We start from the raw sequence: 22461 nt of genomic DNA on the forward strand, positions 1-22461 counted from the left end.
CACATGAAAATCTCTTAAGAATTTTTGGTAAAATTGTAAGTCTGATCATGACTGAGATAAATAATGATTGTATTATTCTGTAGAAATAGCAAGACATCTGAATTATTCATGTTGTAGCTATTACTAGAAAAAACTCGATGGGATTTGAATAGTGAAAATAGAATAGATATGATAGAACTGAACTCCAAGAATCCCGGTACTGGAACATTTTGAACTTGAATTGGAGTGGGGGAGCGGGAAAAGCGTCGTTCCTGCTACTTGCAAAATTATTCTTCTTTTCCTGGTACGCAGTGGAATCTCAAAGTTTTCAAATGAATCCTAACCAAGAAAACTGCACAAAAGGAAATGGAAGGCAAACCAGCGCTTCAAAAGTTGACTGCAGTCACGCCATTCTCAAAATTACGCTTCACTGATGGAAAAACAGGTAGACCACCGTTTTTCCGTCCGAGAAGTGGAATTACTAAGTACTAATTTACTAATGTTCTTATTAGTTTCTTATAGGTCTTGTTGTAGAAAAATGGGGAATCGATTTTATCCTACTTTGTCAAGTATTCGTAACTTATTTAGAAACTATTTTCAAGATACAAATAATAATGATGCATGATAACTTCCCTCATACATACCGGTCCACAATGTTCACGATTGCACTGTCAAATTTTCGCATTCAATTGAAGATAGAGGATCAATGGAAAGAGGGATACGATCATATCTGAGTTGAAGATAAATAATCAATTGCTTTCGATTACCTACTTATAATGACATAGTTACAGCTATGTATAGCTATGAAAAGCGAACGATAAAATGCATGCTCTTATTTCAACAAATAGACGAGAGTGGATATTATCAACTTGATCTTGAATCATTAAAATAACAAATTCATTTATTAAAATTCCAAGAGATTCTTCCTATTACTGTTCTATTATAGATCCATCGCCCATATTAGTAACAAAGTAATATCATTCACAAATAATCGTAACCATTCGATTATTGCCAAATTTATTCCAGAAATGCACTGGGATTATGTCAATGGAGCCTATGTGTGATAAAACTTATTTGAATTTTTAGATGGAATAATTAACCAAGTACATTTTGTTTCTCACCATTTCTGAATGGGCTCAATTAAAAATAATGGTGGGATTTTCAATAATTAAATCTATTACTGTGTGAAAAACAAGCAGCTTATTGTGTAATAAATTTGATGTTGTGGAAAAATAATATTTTATTATATTATTCTATATTATCTCAATAAGTCATCCTCTTACGTGTTTCATTCATAGACTATTGTATCCTACCATTATCATCCATCACAGGGGGTAATCAATCCATGAATAATGTATAAAAAAAGCATGAAGTACACGGATTTCAAGCATGACAGATTCGTATGCGAAGCTACAAATTTCTCTTCTACTCAGCAAGTTGTAATGATGCTTTCTCCATGAATGAGTCTCTTGATGAATAACTAATCAGATTTTCGAATAATTAGAGAGATTTCGACATCAGCTTAGCAATGTTGATAGCTTATTATATCACGTAATAATCTGAAAGCTAATTCCGTTACATATGCAATTTGGAGGAAATATTGGTGTCTGACTAGGTCAATATGGAAATCAATTGAATTGCAGTTGATAATGAATGATCTCTCTTCATTCATCCTACAAACAGAAACGAAACGAATTTCCCCGTTTGAAAAATTAAGTTTTTCTCTTATTTCCAAATTCAAACTGTAGTGTATGCAATTGGAGCGTATGAAATAACGAAAAAAAATAGTTTGAATGAATTCTATAGCTACCAGATATATTTTCCTATAGTAAGGTCCACGTTATAATGACAGTATTTGATCAAATTTGGTTTTGCTATCCTTGTCTATCATTCGATATAGCCGGTGGTACTATCCTTTTCTAGGTCCACAACGATGCCAATTATGTTTTTGACAGTGTAGAAATATAATTAATTAATGCAGAGAATCGGCATCGCTATTCTTATATCTATATCCACTGCCATTATAACGTGGACCTCACTATAGCTACCATATTCAGTTACCAGATATGTAACAAATTTTATAATTTTACAAATTTGATAATTCTACAAATTTCATCTGTAGAATTGATACCAAATCATTCCTTCACTGATTATTCGATCTGGGAGTTGAAAAGATTATGATGATATATGAGAGTTTCCAATTTGTTTCGAATTGCTGAAAGATCAAACAGTTGAAAAATCAATTAATTCATTCAATGATAATGTACCCAGATTATTGGAGTGACTGAGAAGGGAATCCTAAAGCTGGCCCTTCTCCGGATTTTGATGAGTACAATGTAAAAATAAGTTTGGTATATCTTCCCTTCACTAATTCGAATCCAATGTTTTAATAAAGTCGAATGGAACCGATCACCTTGAATGTTTTAAAAAAACATATTTCTATCAAATTATCCATTAAAAATTATCATTATTATTTTAGATTTTTTTCAGAATATTATTTATAGCTCTTAACTAAACAATTCACAGTAAAAGCTCACTCTGCATATAATTGAATGGATTTGAGTGAGCTATTTCACAAGGGTTGCCTCACAACCCTTGTCTCACAATAAATTTCCAATTTTGCCAAAACTGATTAATGTTCTTTTTTTCATTAATATATTCTATTACACACTTCAAAATAGTTTTAAATAATGTTTTAGTGTTTGTTTAATAGTTATTAAAGAAGTGATTGAGTTGAATTCATTGTTTCCTATTGACTGGCTCATTATTCTTCTCCGTTATATTCCTAAACTCTGGTAATGTATTGGTTTTTCCTATTCATTTTTTTATTCGATATCATTTTTGAAATAATTTATTTTTGTTTTTCTTTCGTCCTGCGTCATGAATAATAGATTATTATGATTATTAATATTAGATTGATTTTTCATATAGTTTCCTTGTTGAATTTGTATTTGCCAGCTTTCTCTGTCTCTGTTTTGTTCCTTGTCTAACTTCATTGATCTCTAACTGTACTCCATCATGTGGACGTGATTTTATCACTTGCATGATTGACTTTTTCCACATACTTTTTATTTATAGCTCTGTAGTGTAGGTAAGGAAGGAGATTTATTAGTATTATTATTTCTTTTTTTAATATGTAAGTGATGAATTTCCTTTATGTATTATACTTCATTATTATGTGCCATTATCATTATCTTTGTATTAATAAGTAGTTGGTTATTTTCTTACACTCACACAAGCTGTTTGTTTATTTTGTAATTTTCTGGTGAAAATAAATATACTTGTAGTGCTGTGAACAGTAGACCTCGAACTCAGTAAGTTACATTGACCTGTTGTTATGTTTTCTCAAAGAATAATAAATAATTTATCAATTCAAAATGTCTACAAAAGATCCTAAATAAACATAGAGCTTTCTGTCCTATCGTACCATGACGTGTCGTCCCGGAATGTGAGTGTGAGCGCTGTTATCAGGTCTGGCTGCAACTGTCTACAACGTTGATGGAAAGATACATTTTCAAGATGTTCGATGTTTTTGAACGGGCAGTATTATATCAACTGTCTACTAACGTTGATGAAAAGATACAATTTCAAAATTTTTGATGTTTTTGAACGGATAGTATTATAGTCCACTAAACAGCAGATTTATATGAATAATTTTATAGTCTGATTTTTACTCTAATATTGGCGTATGAGGGAGGCTCCTTTTTCCTTTTATATTATCCTTGAAATGCAAAATTTCCAAAAACATTTAAACATTGTCACGTTACTTTTGGTGGAGTACGCTTAGCCTCTTGCTTGGCGTCAATCGGTAGAGCATGAGAGTTATTTTAATATTATAAAATCTGGTCGTGGTTTTACTAGGATATAATTTCACTAAAATCTTCATAGGCCCAGACATGAGCTTTCACAATAATACTGATAATTTATAAAAAAAAATATATATAAAACTTATATCCTATAGTATTGAGGAATAAAATGAATAGTACACCATAAAAAATTTGATACATATATTAACAAATATCTCCAAAGTAAACCAGAGCAAAAATATATATAGCGACAAAAAATATATAATATAACAAAAAACGAAATCAATAAAATATCACAGGTTAATACTATTTTTTAAGTTCTATAGCACGAAACGCTACCAAGTGCTTTCATTTCATGATCGTATGCATCTGCATGTAGCTTCGACATCAACTTGCTGATGCTTGTCGACTTGGATAATTCTATTTCAAATATAAACTTCTCAAATCAGAGCATGATAAACTGACAAATCGATAATCCAAATATATATTAATTTCTATGGTTTCCAATAGATTTCTTTATAATAAATATATTTATCTCAGGGTGCGAGATTCGGCACCTGACGGAAATAGACAGATCAATTTTATCTAATGAATCAGAGCTACATTATGTTATCGCCAATTATATTATAAAAATTGATGATCATATGAACATTTGTATTATCAGCATAGAACTTAGTATTCTTTTGATTGGTGTATCTTTGATATATGAATTGACTCGTTACTATCCATAAAATACCTCTTATACAATCTTTAAACTTGCGCAAGTATTTTTACCAATTCTTAATTTATAAAACCCTTTCGACGAGCTAGCTTTGATTTCTTATTTCTATATCCACTGCCATTATAACGTGGACCTCACTATAGCTACCATATTCAGTTACCAGATATGTAACAAATTTGATAATTCTACAAATTTCATCTGTAGAATTGATACCAAATCATTCCTTCACTGATTATTCGATCAGGGAGTTGAAAAGATTATGATGATATATGAGAGTTTCCAATTTGTTTCGAATTGCTGAAAGATCAAACAGTTGAAAAATCAATTAATTCATTCAATGATAATGTACCCAGATTATTGGAGTGACTGAGAAGGGAATCCTAAAGCTGGCCCTTCTCCGGATTTTGATGAGTACAATGTAAAAATAAGTTTGGTATATCTTCCCTTCACTAATTCGAATCCAATGTTTTAATAAAGTCGAATGGAACCGATCACCTTGAATGTTTTAAAAAAACATATTTCTATCAAATTATCCATTAAAAATTATCATTATTATTTTAGATTTTTTTCAGAATATTTTAACTAAACAATTCACAGTAAAAGCTCACTCTGCATATAATTGAATGAATTTGAGTGAGCTATTTCACAAGGGTTGCCTCACAACCCTTGTCTCACAATAAATTTCCAATTTTGCCAAAACTGATTAATGTTGTTTTTTCTTTTTTTCATTAATATATTCTATTACACACTTCAAAATAGTTTTAAATAATGTTTTAGTGTTTGTTTAATAGTTATTAAAGAAGTGATTGAGTTGAATTCATTGTTTCCTATTGACTGGCTCATTATTCTTCTCCGTTATATTCCTAAACTGTGGTAATGTATTGTTTTTTCCTATTCATTTTTTTATTCGATATCATTTTTGAAATAATTTATTTTTGTTTTTCTTTCGTCTTGCGTCATGAATAATAGATTATTATGATTATTAATATTAGTTTGATTTTTCATATAGTTTCCTTGTTGAATTTGTATCTGCCAGCTTTCTCTGTCTCTGTTTTGTTCCTTGTCTAACTGCATTGATCTCTAACTGTACTCCATCATGTGGACGGGATTTTATCACTTGCATGGTTGACTATTTCCTCATACTTTTTATTTATAGCTCTGTAGTGTAGGTAAGGAAGGAGATTTATCAGTATTATTATTTCTTTTTTAATATTCAAGTGATGAATTTCCTTCATGTATTATACTTCATTATTATGTGTCATTATCATTATCTTAGTATTAATAAGTAGTTGGTTATTTTCTTACACTTACACAAGTTGTTTGTTTATTTTGTAATTTTTTGGTGAAAATAATTATATACTTGTAGTGCTGTGAACAGTAGACCTCGCACTCAGTAACAGACCTCGTACTCAATTTAAAATGTCTATAAAAAATCCTAAATAAACATAGAGATTTCTGTCCTATCGTACCATGACGTGTCGTCCCGGAATGTGAGTGTGAGCGCTGTTATCAGGTCTGGCTGCCACTGTCTACAACGTTGTTGGAAAGATACATTTTCAAGATGTTCGATGTTTTTGAACGGGTAGTATTATAGTCAACTGTCTACTAACTTTGATGGAAAGATACAATTTCAAAATTTTCGATGTTTTTGAACGGGTAGTATTATAGTCCACTGAACAGCTGATTTATATGAATAATTTTATAGTCTGATTTTTACTCTAATATTGGCGTACTATGAAGGAGGCTCCTTTTTCTTTTTATATTATCCTTGAAATGCAAAATTTCCAAAAACATTTAAACATTAAGAGAAGTGCCAAACCGTCGACTTGAACCTTAGACCTCACTTCGCTCGGTCAATTATTATTATTACAATGGTAACACAAAACTTTCCATCCATGTATTGAAAATTATCACGATTTGAGGGAGAATTAGGTACTTAAGAATGAAATACTGTATGCGGAACAACAAATCCCACACAGTAATTTGTCATTATGCTTTCTCTGTAATCGAAATTATTGATTCGAAGCCAATCAGATTTTAGGATGCTCATAGCGATGGTACAAGAACAATAAATCAAACTTCGCGTCTCAACCTACTGAGGAATCATTTCAACGATATAAGGTAATTGTAAATTTATGTGTTTTCCATATCTATTCTAAAAATCTTCTGAATAAAATCATGATGGAGTCCTTTTCATCGGTATAACAATTCATCAGTGAATTTTTGTGAGCGAAATATTTATGAGCTTAAAGCAAGCTAGGTAGCTCAGAAAATGAGTGATAACTATTCTGGGAGAGAGTGGTAAGAGTTTTCCATGCTGTGGTGAGAAGAGATTCCTGCGAAATATCGACTGTTGAACCTGAATTCATTTTGAAGAAAAATAACACTGTGATGAATTATAGTAAATGCTATATAACACATTTTTGAAGACGACTGTGAGTGAGATCTTATTCCAATTATCTCGGCCGAAATGTTTTGAACATTTGTAACAATGTAAGAATCGCTAATGATTGTGGATTATTTGGTGATTGATGGGGAGGCCCTGGAACTGAAGAAAGGACTGAGTGTGATTGATTCACCGGTTCATCTTGACTAAAAGACAATTAATTACTCATTAATTCGGATATGTGGTCCGCTCATCTGTCTGACCTCTCCCAGACAGCTGAACCGCCACCCACAATCAGTCCCACCCAAGAGGCGATACTCGGCTCTCGCGAAGTCGTCCGACAATTCTCGAAAATACCCGAAGCACGGCGCGGCATCAGAAAACCGCTAGAGTCCCTCGCGCCTGCATCAAGCCAACATCGCGGAAACTCCGGTCTCACTCACATACACTGATCACGCTTCATCACACTCAGCCTAGGCATATAATTAGAAAAAACATTCAACCATCCTCAAATCACTTCAAAAAGAATAAGAAGACATTCAGTGAATATTAGTCCCTCAATAGTAGGGTTTACCTGTAAAAAGTAGTTCTAAAAGTTGCCTTATCCTACCATCCCCGATCTAGTTCAGCGAGTTTCCTTTCTAACAGCATCAAGAAATCGAGATAATTTCTTGGTGATACTCTTGGTTGAAATTCTTATTATGGAATAAAATTCCTGACAAGAACTTCTTCAGTCATCAAAGTTGAGGCAGTATTCATCTTTTTTGGTAAGTATTACCAATAAATCAAGTATTTTCTATTGACTATAATATGTAAATGGAAATTTCAAAGATGATTCATCATGACGTGTATTAATCAAGAGAGCTTTTCAATACTCCTTCACTTAGAATGTTACTATTATTTTTATAATTACTTTTGTTATCGATGGATCGATTAGGTTCCAATTTCTTGTACGTTTTGAAAATAGATAATCCTTCTTGAACAGTCGATTTTTTTGTCAGGATCTACAGCAGTAATCACTCAAATAGTTCACAGAAAAGCTCACGACGAAGCGATGAGATTAATTTGAAGAAGAATACGTTTAGCTCCATCATTTTTTAATTGATTCAGCATCAAGTATTTGAATTAGAAGATAATTTGATAGTTATGCATGTATCCATGAATACAAAGAGGGTTTTCTTGTTGTTGATTGAATTTGAAGATTTCACTAGAAGTTTCTGATTTACTATCGAACTATTGAATGAACGGTGAGAGTTTTTCCGTGGTTTTCAAGTAGCTCTTGGTGGAGACGAAAATAATTAATTGGGAAATTATACACAATTTCCTTGGCTCAATTTTCCAATTGAATATATTGTTCGTAATTCTGAGTAGAATGCTGTTATAGATGCGGAACTATGGTCACCCATTTACCACATCTCACCCTTTCAAAATGACATCGAATTTATTCGGCACAGAATGAGATTTCAAATAAAATATTTATTTGTTGTAATTCCCTATCTCATCTGTCTTGGATAATAAGAAGAGCTGTACGGAACACTGCATAAATAGCAAGAAATCTAGAATCATTTATTCTAGATTCCTTGGTAGATACCAAACACGCCGAGACGCCATTTCTGTTCGTATATGAATCAAGAATGTAAATTATTGATGAATGCCCAACTCATTAGCTTGATTCACTTGTGATTCAGGAGAATTCAATATTCCATCACCATTAAGAATTTTAATTCGAACCAGATTTCATTTCAATTCGGGTGGCGACGATTTTTGTTAGTATTCAACATATTCATAATACCGGAAAGGCAACAAAAGGTTGAGATTTCTCATAATTGATTGAATCATCTCTTAGATGGAAATCATTCAACAAATCGCAGACAAAACGGAATAGAAGAACTCATGAACCTCAATAGGAATAATCATAAACTTGAATTAATCATCAAAGTTTGAGAATCGTAACTTTGTAAGTTTGATTGAACTCTTATTATGTTTTTATTCTCTTTCACGACTCGAAATCCTCAATCTCTGACATTATTGACACTCAAATTCATGTAAAATCAAATCAATCAATATGGCTGGAGAAGCAAGTTATTGATTCCTTGCATTCTTGGAAAAACATTCCATTCATGGTTTCCTGACAAAATCGATAAACCTACAAGTAGATAATTGGTTATCATGATTAATTCCATGATTGCTTTTCTCTGGATATTAGGACTGGTGAGGAAAATGGAAATTCAAATATTGTTTTCTCAACTAATGATGCATGTGAAATTTCAATTCAATATAATAATAGATATGGGTATGAAATGTTTTATTGGAGATCAATGATATTTCAAGTTCCAGAAATATTAATCATGATAGACAGATGGTTCACTCTGTTGTATTTATTGTATAGATTAACTGTTGTCACAGTCAACATTCATCGCAATGAATGCACAATATTGATCCCGCAGGGGAAGCTTTGAGATTAGTATTTGGTTTCCTTGTTTGCTCAATATACGGTACCGTATTTCCACAATTAGATCCTCAATCTATGAACTAGATGTTTCTGGAGAGGTGTTTTTCTTCAATTCATGTTTTTCAGACCTAGTCATCGTCCACTCCTCACATCTGCTCAACTATTTCCTTCTTCTAAATTGGCCCTCAGACCCTCACATTTGCACTTCACTCATGATTCTGTTGAATTGGACAGAACATATTTTTAGAAGCGACATAATCAGAAACTGAATTGCTACGAATAATTTCTGTAGCTTATTCATTTATTCATATCGGAAAAGTAGGTTATCAACTGAGAGCTAATTTGACAATAAAATGCATTGTCATTTTACGTTTGCCAACTGTATCAGGTGACTTAATAAAAATTTATTTGTGCATTAAAGTGAACAGGATTGAGTTCATTCCGGTCTCTGTACAGTTTCGTGAAAGAAAAAGAGTTAGTCAACAATATTCATTAATCGGAACAGCACAAAAAATCAGAAGCTATAGAGTTATGCTCCCAAGAACAAAAAAAAACACCATGACATTTCCCTGCCTTTCTCAATCACGAAAAAGTATTATATATTATTATTCATTCCATGAATTAAAAATAATCAATTTACGTGATAAATGTATAATTAGTGGAAAATAATTCATACTAGACAGACTTTGTATGAGGAATTTCATCATAGTTGAATTTCTCATGAGCATTACAAATTGTCATAGGCAGTAGGCAGCATATAATCAATACCTACTATTACTCAAGTAATAGTAGGTATTGATATAATAGGCTAGTGGTTGAGGGAATTAACAATATGTGGACCCCAATCAAGTGAGCAAATCAAACATGATGTAGATTTCTGAAGAAAACACTTAATTGATTTGCTCCCACCTCAGAAGAGAATCATTCGATGATGATTGATGAGGAATACGTTGATTAATTGAGAGAATCCTTATTCATAATCTATTTTTTAAAGGGTTTTTATGAAATAATTCTAACACTTGACTATCTAATCAAAGATGGTTAGTTATTATAGTCTCCAAACCACGATGAATAGAATATACATATTATATTTTGAAGAATTAGCTATAAGAGCTCTTATTGAAGCTTTCTAATTCACCTGTTCTCTTCACACTTTTTCTATTGCCATTCTTTTTGGACACTCTGCATTGATCTGCTTCTTTCTTCCATGAGAATTCAATATATCCATGAGAGGAGATCCATCTTTTGACCAATTCCCACTGGACAAAAATGTTCTCAGAGAGCTTGAGAAGGCACCAAGAACATTATTCATTGACAAGGAAAATTAGAATTATCTCCTTAGCGAGTATAATCATTGTTTAAATCTCTGCCCTAGTTCCAAAATCATAAGGTTTGCCAGGAAGGACGAGCATAGAGGGTTGAGATTTGAAATTGGAGTAGCGAAAAGTGAATTGAGATAATTTGGCAAGCGCTTTCAAAGAAGAAGAATAGACTAGGAAGAGCGCTATGGATCTGGTAAGTAAAGGGATTGGGATAGAGGAGGAAGATAAAAAAAAGGAGGATAAAAACATAACTCCTGATATGAAAAAACAGAGTGGGATGAGTGAGAGTGAGGATAAAATTTCAGAGTCTGAGAAAAATCAGGGACACTGATTATTTTCTGTAGGTGAGAGGAAAGCACACCATTACGTCAGTGCATCATTAGAGATTATCATCATCGCTGTGAAAAAATGCCACAAATCCTTATTTAAAACTTTGTATTCCATTTATCCTATCATTTCAAGGTTTTCAACTTTCAGCATCTTTATGATTCTAATCTTATTATTTCTCTACGCTTTATTTTTCCACTGGAAACCTTTTTTGCAGAGAGTCATTTTCGAAAAATATATGCATCAATAAAAATTTGAGTTATCAACATTGTCGAAAGGGTGTTGAGATAAACTTTCCATTGCACTATGGAATGTAATAAAATAGTGAGCAATACTGCCGTAAATACTATTTTGAAGAATATTTTTTCAAGTCTTCTTTCAAATTCAAATACCCCCTTTTTTGCCACTATTTTTATTTATTATGATTTTTGTTGCTGTTTGTTTTGCATGTGTTCATTCTATTTATTTATCTTGTAAGTTTGTGTGAATTGAAATCGAAATTGCAGTAATATTCAACTTTTTCACTGGTGTAGGCTACTCCAAGAGAAAAATTCATAAACGTTTTCAGATATGGTTATAAGCTTGAAAGGGGATGAGGATGGAAAGGAATACTAACTGGAGCATTACAACAGGATGGAAATCGGAACAGATGAGTGCAACGTTGACAATTAAAAGTTTATCAACATTGTCCACAGCAGCTGATTGATTATAGATGAGGATGAATATTAATATTTCTACTTTCCTTGCCCTATTACCATAGGTAAGGAAAGTATTGCTTTCCGAAAAAAATTAAGGTTCCCTAATTTGTAAATTTCTATAAGTTTCAAGTTCCCCTGAGTCAAAAAAGTGGTTTTTGGGTATTGGTCTGTATGTGTGTGTGTGTGTGTGTGTGGTGTGTGTGTGTGTGTGGTGTGTGTGTGTGTGTGTGTGTGTGTGTGTGTGTGTGTGTGTGTGTGTGTGTGTGTGTGGTGTGTGTGTGTGTGTGTGTGTGTGTGTGTGTGTGTGTGTGTGGTGTGTGTGTGTGTGTGTGTGTGTGTTGTGTGTGTGTGTGTGTGTGTGGTGTGTGTGTGTGTGTGTGTATGAGTGTATGTGCGTCTGTGTACACGATATCTCATCTCCCAATCAACGAAATGACTTGAAATTTGGAACTTAATATCCTTACAATATAAGGATCCGACACGAACAATTTCGATCAAATCCAATTAAATATGGCGGCTAAAATGGCGGAAATGTTGTCAAAAACAGGGTTTTTCGCGATTTTCTCGAAAACGGTTTCAACGATTTTTAACAAATTCATACCTGAATTAGTCATTGATAAGCTCTATCAACTGCCATAAGTCCCATATCTGTAAAAATTTCAGGAGCTCCGCCCCATCTATGCAAAGTTTGATTTTAGATTCCCAATTATCAGGCTTCAGATACAATTTGAACAAAAAATTCTAAGTGGATGAGATTGAGCATAAAAATCTCTACAATTGATGTTCAGTAACATTTTCACCTAAAATTGAAAATAAGCTCGAAATTCGAGAAAATGTGATTATTTCAATTGCAAACTGTTGACAACTGTTGATTCTATTAAATCACTATGAAAAGATAGCAGACCTCGTGTGTTTCCAGCGTTATTGTCCTGTCACCAGCTGGCTCAGATCTTTGAATAGTAGTAGACTTGAGATGCGCGGGAACACTAGCGTCAGGTGATCAATTTTCATAACGGCAAGGAAAGTTGTGTGAGTGCGCCACACCAGATTTTTACAATACACCTGACGAATCGGCAACATGTATTGTGAGGGGGGGGGGGTTGAGGAGGTTCTCAGCCGTCCCAATAATTAACATCGGACTATTTTCGCGCAGTTGAGTATAGTAGTTTTGTGACAGTATACCTTGCGCAGTTATAAACCACAGCCTCCTCTAATAGCTGTTTCAACTGATCAGCCCAAGTGAAAGGAGAGAAAATACCAAGTTACTTTGATTTATCAATATTGCATGTTATTAGTTATCCACTGGACAGGTGATTGATTATGAATGACAGTTCTTTAGTTATATTTGTCCCATTTTCAGAAGTAGATAATGCATAAATATAATTAATGGAGTTTGGATGAAATTCATTTTCCTTTCATATTATCCATAAATTGAAAAAACCTCACACATACATCGATGCACAATCCAAAAAGGAACTTTACTGACAAATTTCATTCTAATATGATGCCGCGTTTGGCCGAAAATGCGTGACATACATACATATCTACATACTTACACATACATACATACTTATACATACTTATACATACTTATACATACCTACATAACTACATACGTTCAGTCAAAAGCAAATGCCGTCGAGTTGAAACGTAGAACTCACTACGTTCGATCACTTGGAAAACGGTTATGCTACTTTTACACTTTGAAAACATACTTGTCGAACCAAAATTCACAAGAATTCATTGTTACAAGACTTTCTAGCGAGCTGAAAAAAACGTTTTATTCAAAGTTACAGAATTCCATAATATTGCAATAATTCAATTATTATATTGAAGCATTACTAGCATTTGAATTGAGAATTCAAGACATTTGTAGAGTTGAAGAGCTTAGCGACTTTTATAATTGTATAAAGAGTGTTAAGTAATCTTCAAGCAGAGAATGATAATACTGTAATGAAAACAGATAATAATGAGAACAAGACATTGAATAAGTCGGAAATGATCCGAAAAAAATTTCATCCTGCAGTTATCGTGGCAGTGGAATGTACTTATCTGTATCAGACTGAGATTGCAAAAGAGAAAATAGAAAGACATCTCGAAAGTGGCTTCGACCGCAGAAGGAAATTGCCTGAATGTGTTTAGAAGATGTGCTAACGGTTATCGATTTCCAATGAATTCAGGCTAATTCATTCCATCTTGCGGGAAGTACTCTAGCAGCAAAGATTTGAACAAGCTCCACTTGAGTTCACAACAGCAGGAAATCCTTTCGAATGCTCTCCCATGTAGCATATTTCAACACGTAAATCCTTCTACCAATCTCAATTTCCAAGCTGGACGCATTTGAATATTTGGCACACTTCTTTCCTTATTCCGCACAAGTTTCGTACTTCGATAGTGTTATGAGTTTGAGCTCTCATGAATTTTGATGTTTCTTGAGTCTGTGTATAGATGTACGCAATCATGACCTGTACATATAGAATGTATTATGTATATTATAATATGGTATATGCAAAATCTCAAGTAGGAGTTCAAAATACTTGGAACATTTTCTTCAGAGATTAGGTAAACAAGGAAAAACAAACGTTCTAGCTCAATTGTCACACTTTCAAAATCATGAATCAGATTTTTTTTGTATTTTTTTTTTGTATAGGCCAACTTAGGACCACAGTAATTCACCATTAACCATTATTATTATTATATATATTTTTTAATTATTATTTTATTATAATTATTATTATTTTTATCATTATTATTATTATTCACGTTGGTCTCCCGCTTTCGCCTCCAATACCCTTTCATCCTCGCACTCTAAGCGATTCGTCTTTTTAACGACCAAGTTTCAATTCTGAGTTCTTCTGGTAAGACATTAACTTTAAGCTGATTCCGTAGCCTTGCTCTGATTGGTGAATCTGCCTTTGTTATATTTAATTTTTGCATATCCTTCTTAAACTCTATAAACCAGTTCGATTTGGATCTTTAACTTATGTTTTTGAATATTTGTTTGTCTGCCGGGAACCATTCTAAACAAATGAGCATAGAACGCCAATCTTCTCTTTCTGTTTACTTCCGAAATCTTCTCAACATGAGATATCCTCGTTGCTGCAAGTGAAAATATTATTCTTGTTGTGTTTACCAAAATCTTTCTTTCTTCTACTTCCAACATTTCACTGTCACCTTCTCTGTTGAGAACTAAGCACTCAGAAGCATACAAAGCTTCCGGTCTTATAACAGAAAGGTAATGCCTCAGCTTGGCATTTTTGAGATTGACCTCTTGTTGTAAATATTTTTTTATAATGGATAATATTCCAGTTTAAAGTCTTTCTGATATAGAATAATAGTTTTCTATTGTAATGAATAATATTTTCCTATCATAGCGGTTTCAAGCTTTTTTATCTGATTTGTCGACTTCATCCACAGTATTTTCACAAAGATATCCTGAATGGACCTCACAGATAGAAATTCTTGTGAACAAACAAGATTGAATAAGATAACGTTCGAATTTTCCTTCCTTGCCTGTATTACCACGAATCCAAAACAGAAGCAACAAGTTCATGAATCATGGCATAGGTTTAGGTTAGGTAGATTAATCTGGAGCTGTTGAAAATTGCCTCACAAAGTTCGTTTCCTGATTGTGCTTTTGATCAATACAAATCACATGTATTACAAGGAATATGGTTGCATGTGGAAACCACATGTGGTTTGAAAAACTCAAGGAAAGTTACACAAAAAATGCATAGTAAGGAAAGTGAGCCTGCAGGTAGACTGTCATGCAATGAGTGATGGGGGTGCGATGGAGAAAAACCATCCAGTTGTCTACCAACGATAATCCAATTTGTGGTCAGTCTCCTTCTTATTTCACTACTTGAAAAAATTGTGAGAAACGAATGAAATGCATTAGCTCGTCTGGTTTTATCTAATCTAGGTCAGCTTTTACAAGCTGTTTATATAAGGAAGATTCTCCTATGTTAGTAGGAAACACTCTACTTCTAACAAAAAAATACATATTAAACTGTTCTGTTCATATATTTCATGCACAAATAATAAACTTCTATTCGCTGTGAGCTGGAGAGGAGTTCTAAAATGTTGAATGCGAAACTATCTTGCAAAAATGTGAATTTCAACACTGAGAAGAAGGTGGATTCTACATTACAAATTCTATTCCATTGATAGAATGACTAATTATACGCACAGTAATGCATATTTGAATCCACTCAATTCAATTTGGAATTCATAAAGTGATCTCGCTGAGAGTATGAAATGTGATTTATTCACATATATTATTATGAAACAACATCAATACATTTCGAACATTTACATGTTAAAACTAAATTAAGATATCATTAATGAAATAATTTCACATACTCTGTATTTTCAATACTGAGATTCAATATCGATAATCTAAGCCTGTTGAAATAATAATTCCAGCATGTATATATGAAATAAACTCATTACCATCATCTTGTCACTATTACTTTCAAATCTGTCATTGAAACCTCAACAAATTTGAACTATTTGCAATAAAATCATGTGGATAATCATTGCAAATAAATAATTCACTTCAAAATTATAACCAATCAATATTCAATAGATATTTGCTTAGAGCACGTGCGCCACAGTAACTATATTACAGTAATATGGTAGATTACAATAAAATAAAGTGAAGTAGGTGAATAGTTCAGAATAATATTTGTATTGAGTATGAGACTGGAAATTCTTGTGAAATCTTTTTTCAAGAGAAGATTTTTTCAAGCTGTTGAAGACAAATATCCACAATTGAAGAATAATACCGATAGAGTTATAACAGCAATTCTTCAACTTCGTGATTGACGTCTTCTGTCAATGATTAGGACCAATGGCACCTGTTCAGGCTCCAAACATTTCATAATATTATTTTCCTACTTCTGACTATATTTTATTCCCTTTTGGCTTGTAAACCAATTCTGAAATTCGCCTATCTGCTTTGAAGATGATTAAATAATGATAAAAAAATGACAAAATAGTACACAGCTCCAGTCAATCTTAGAATTGCCCTGATTGCAAGCTCAGTTGCAGTTTAATCGTCATTGATCTCGTCCATCAATTTTCGTCCTTCATCATAGGTCATAGTCTATTTTCCAGGTATACTGAGCTAACCTTGGTTTTCATTAACTTTCCAAGAATATCCTTAATATGAGAAATATAATATCAAAAACATATCGAACAAACAGAAAAGCACATGGTCTCACCGTTGAAAAAATATTTATTATTTATTGGAAGTAAATCCCTGTCTCATTAGAAATCAGTTAAGTTACGGCTTTTCAATTGAAACTCATGAGAACAAGTTTCTGCTCATGGATCATTTGCTCACTTCCAAATACTCAATGATGCCAGCTTCTATCCCAAAACATGGAACCCATAATATTGTGTTACTATTTCGAATGAGTGTCATAGACTATAAGTTGGAAAGATATCCACTTGTATCCTTCAGTCAACCTGAAATTTTGACATGTTTCCTTTAATCGCAGAAATTTATAGATGCACAGAATATATGGCAAACAGGGAAGTGAAAGCAAAAGTTGTGCAGTTTCACTGACTGTACGAGTACATATCAAGGCGGCTTATAATGCATAAATTCCAATAAAGCTGCAGAAGAATCTGGTTGAAATTGTTGGAGAAGCCGTCAGCACAAGCTGTGATCGCAAAGTTCTATATTAAATTCCCAAACTCCCAACCTCTGAGATGCTTCATCTGTCTCGAATAGTCATGCATTGATTCTGAAAAACGTGGTCGAGGAATAATCTATTGCATTCTATCATTAATTAGTTTCTGCGAAATAAGAAAACCATGGGGTTTTGTATAGTTTCAAGGGAGGAAGGAATGCAGCCTGTTCGAAGCAATTTCTGTTGTTTATCAAATACTGATGATCGAAAAGAATGATGCAGGATGCCTCTTCGAGAAAACTTGTCTTGCCGTTAATGAGTGGGTTATCAAGCGCAAAGTCTTCAGAAGTCCATCCTATCAATAACATCAATTATTCATGTATTACTTCCCAGTATTTCTTGATTTTCCACAAAATTCTCCTTTTGGAAAAATCAATGTGTAGAATTGATCATTTTCATAAGTTATCCTACTTTCATAATCATCTACCAGAGTTTTTTCTTGGTGAAGCAAGATATAAAATGGTCAATTTGATGTTAAAATTGCAATTAATATCGAATTGTAATCATAAAATATCACATCATACATGAATCTATTAGATATTCATATATCGAATAGATCAAGTAGAATTAAATTTATAGTTTATAAAAGTAAGTTGTACATGAATGGAACATCTATTCTCAGGGACCTAATAGATATTTTGATCCATACAGCTCCATCTATGAAAGCAGTAAAAGCTTGAATGGTTCCTATCAATAAGTTAATCGGAAGCCGTTATATGGAAGCAGTAGAGTTCGGTTGATGTATGAGGTCCGCCTTCATTTTGATGATCCCGAAAACAAACAAAAGCTCTGTATGTTATTGAAAAGGAGGGCATTGCTGGTTGAAATATTTGTTCAAAGCTCAGAAGCTGGAAAAATCCCTTCGGGGCAATATTAGAAGAGACAAAACTTATTTCCCCTTCACTACCTCATTACTTTGTGTGATCAACCAGAAAGACTGGTATTGGAGTTTTTCACGTTATTTTTGCCGTCATTTTTTACACAAGCCACAACTTCATGATAACAGTTGGGAGAATGAAACAGGTGAAGCCACTGTATATTATTCATCATCAAAACACTGTTATTCTCTGCTCTCCAACTTTTTCATCCGTGCATAGGATCAATGTGCACATGAAAGAGTAATCCGAGGTTTTTTTCATGAAAATGCAATTATTATAGTTATCCTAGATTAAAATGGCATGATATTGGATGAGTTTGATATTTATTAGATCAACTGCTGTTATTGTTGATTATTTCAACTGATATTGACTTACAAAAAGTTGAATTACAGTGAATAGTCTAGTACAATAATTATCATCTAATGAAATTTACACTGAAAACGAAGAAGTTGTGGAATTTCTGCAAGTAACTTGTGGAAATGACAACATCTCTTCCATTACACCGTAGGCTATTATCAAATGAAGTTGAGAACATTAAATTTCAATAGTATTTTAGTAGATTCAAGCGTTTTTCTCAAGAGTTTCATAGTTAAGCCAAAGCAAGTTGTTTCAAGAGCGTGATGTCAGTGATTTAAAAGGATCAAACATAAATACATATGAACCTATTATGATAGTGATCAATAGAAATAGGATAGTTGAATCATCCAATTTCTCTACAAGTTCATCCCATAACATTTTAGAACAAGTGATGTTCACGGAATATCAATAATCAATGAAAACTCAAATGAAACCTGATGTAAATCAGAGCTTGAATGATCCCAGAATAAAAGTTCCTTCATTATTCAGTAAATAATCCAATTCTATTGGATTCATCCATCAAGAACTAATTTGTCCAGAGCGAGATGCTCCAAGACATGAAAAGTTGACTGTCACTACTGAAAAATTTGTTCACTATGTGAGCGGGGATATGATGTCGAATTCCTCACAATCTCGTGATATGATTGTTATTATGTAGAAATCTACAAACAAGAGTAGGCTACACAGAGCTGGAAGTTATCGGAAAGCATAGATGCGAAAAACGGGTAGAAGAGCACTTTGGCATGTAGAAGACTCCCTTCCATGAAGTAAAGCGTAACGTTCATGAATATTACAGGCTACTGAATATGAAACTCGTCATAAATATTATTCTGTCAAGAACATTCTGCATAATTAATCATTCTCCAACGTATGTGAGGGTAATCCAACTTGTTTTACGTACATTATACCACATAAACCAAATGTTATTTCAGCCGGGGAAATTTCCAAGATATCGCCTTCAGAATTTGATACTGTAACTTATAAGTTGATTCCAATCAATTGGAATGAACATGAAATCAAAATATTACATTATATTTGAGAAGTTTCAATCATCCATCGATATTGGCAATAACCGTGTATGTGCGTCTGTGTACACGATATCTCATGTCCCAATTAACGGAATGACTTGAAATTTGGAACTTAAGGTCCTTACAATTAGGTCCTTACACGAACAATTTCGATCAAATTCAATTAAATATGGCGGCTAAAATGGCGAAAATGTTGTAAAAAACAGGGTTTTTCGCGATTTTCTCGAAAACGGCTCCAACGATTTTGATTAAAGTTATACCTGAAATAGTCATCGATAAGCTCTATCAACTGCCACAAGTCCCATATCTGTAAAAATTTCAGGAGCTCCGCCCCATCTATGCAAAGTTTGACTTTAGATTCTTAATTATTAGGCTTCAGATACAATTTAAACAAAAAAGATTGAGCATGAGAATCTCTACAATTAATGTTCAGTAACATTTTCACCTAAAATTAAAAATAAGCTCGAAATTTGAGAAAATGTGATCATCCAATTGCAAACTGTTGGCAACTGTTGATTCTATTAAATGATTCACTATGAAGATATTGCAGAACTCGTGGGTCTCCAGCGTTATTGCTCTGTCACCAGCTGGATCAAATCTTTGAACAGTAGACTTGAGATGCGCGGGAACACTAGCGTCAGGTGATCAATTTTCATAACGGCAAGGAAAGTTGTGTGAGTGCGCCACACCAGATTTTTGTAATAGTTTCTTCTTAATTATGTCTATGGTTTTTTGTACTGGGATGTTTGTGTACAGGTTTACAATGTCAAAGGAACAGAATGTAGAGTTATAAGGTATAAGTTATATCCAAGTCCTTTATTTTTTCAATGAGATCTGTGCTGTTCTTCAGATGTGTTGGGCTCTCAATGGTAATATGCTGTCTTAGTAGCTTGTCTGTGTGCTTTGCTAGCTTGTAGGCTGGTGCATTTCTGTAGTTGACTATCGGTCTGATTGGAATGTTGGGATGTTGAAAAATATCGTGTCTAATCAAGAAACTTTTTGGGAGGACTGATTAGACCATCTCTGCATGAACTCAAAATGTTGTTCTTATTGTACAGTACATAGATTCCCACTCGTTTTCGTGCACATTTTCCTCCCTGTATTCAAAACCTACATGGGGCGTAATTCATTGATAGATGTTCAGCAATTTTGATATAAATATATATAAAATTATAACTATTTATGATGGAAAAGACATAGGAGAAATGGAAAAGTAAAATACTCAAACGGAATGATATAGAAATGATTTATATCAATATACGACCTGAGGATGAAATTGTTGGGTTGGAACCTGAGCCTGTTTCAATACTGTTGATGAATATTCAGTAGTATTAAAGCGAACCTAAGCTCTGATTCATCCTTGATGTGAAAGGTGAGTGGATCTGGACATTCGGTTGAAATTCAATAGAATCTCGTTCACAGAATATTTTTTCTATAGAGTTCATCTCTAGAGTTTTTTTCAGGAAAAACACGCATGATGAATGCAATCATTAGTTGGTCGTTACTGAGCCAATTCTCGCTATGATGGATGTGTTAGCCCACGCTACATTGTCGCTAACATCGTTCCAAGCTACCAAACATTTTCATAAAAGTTTACAACTGTTGAACGTATCCACTCACAATGGAGGTTCGGCTCGCAACAGCATGAGAGTTTTGGAATACCTCTCTGATAAAATCATGCACAGAAGATACACTTGCTTTGTGCATATTGAATTGTTTACGTGGTTGTCTGAGAACGTTATTCGCAGTATGCTGCAAAAGGCTCTTGTAGAATGCGTATTGCTTGATCAGATTACAAGTTGCAAATGCAATGACATTTAGAGATCTTGTTTACCGGCGACAAATGTCCTACAGAGAGAATAACACACAGACACCGGCCGTAAATATATATTACAGTACTTATAAAATAGAATTATAGTACCCTTTAAAATTGATAAAATATTAAAAAAACAAGAATACAAATTGTAACCTGACGATGGTGTGATCACCGAAACTAGTAGTTACGTTACAATTTGTATACTTGTTTTTCAATATTTTATCAATTTCAAATGGTACTATAATTCTATTTTATAAATACAAGAAAGTAACCCTGAATTCATTTTTTTTAAATATTACAGTACATAACATGAATGTTTTTTTATAAATTACCTCGAATTTTTGTGTGATAAAAACTCACAAATTAGTCGAAATATTATTATTTCCACACTTCTGCCATCCCAGTAGAGATGGTTTCTCCTGGGATGACCAATATCCCTCGATAATCATCTCTTCATCTTTACGAATCAGATCTGTGACCAATCTTTTCCACCTTAAGAACAGATGCGTTACAGGGTTGTTACACTTAGTTGACTCCTTTTACAGTGTAATGGAACTTTTTGAATTGAGAAATTTTTAAAATGATGCGATTCTTGTCATCTTGTTATCGAATTTATTTTTTGTAATTTTAATATCTTAATATTTTTTACAATGTAATTTATCAATTTGACTTGTGTCAATATTGTATTATTGAACAATGCATGACATGAATAAAATTGAAATTGAAGTTCAGAGGCACTAATAATAATGTTTTTGTTCCATTTTATATTATATAATAGATATATTCCACGTAAATTCACGGCAACAAACAGCTATGCAACAGTCAATCCTATATGTAACAGTCCACAACAGAAGTCAAATTCCTAGCGGAGGTACTTCACTTGCTTAGATTTATACTTCACTCGCTTTTAGTAGCTGACTGGCAATACCAGTTTACCTGAGCCTCAAATTCTAGTGATCTGATTACATGACCGGACCACCAAAAAAAAAAAA

General features: G+C 33.2%; 1 protein-coding gene across 4 annotated transcripts in view; it reads left to right on the forward strand.

Moving 5' to 3' along the window:
• Nucleotides 1-22461, forward strand: part of LOC111055878 (cell adhesion molecule 3) — a 206227-nt gene that overhangs the window by 68270 nt on the left and 115496 nt on the right. The window contains exon 1 of one of the 4 annotated variants that reach the window (XM_039443145.1): nt 7287-7659. The exons of the other annotated variants lie outside the window; for them this stretch is intronic. The gene's annotated coding sequence lies outside the window, so the exon portion shown is untranslated. Of the gene's footprint in view, nt 1-7286; nt 7660-22461 lie in introns of those variants that run through there. 4 annotated transcript variants of the gene reach the window in all.

This window comes from Nilaparvata lugens, chromosome 1, assembly GCF_014356525.2.
Source record: "Nilaparvata lugens isolate BPH chromosome 1, ASM1435652v1, whole genome shotgun sequence".
In the NCBI taxonomy this organism is placed as follows: domain Eukaryota; kingdom Metazoa; phylum Arthropoda; class Insecta; order Hemiptera; family Delphacidae; genus Nilaparvata; species Nilaparvata lugens.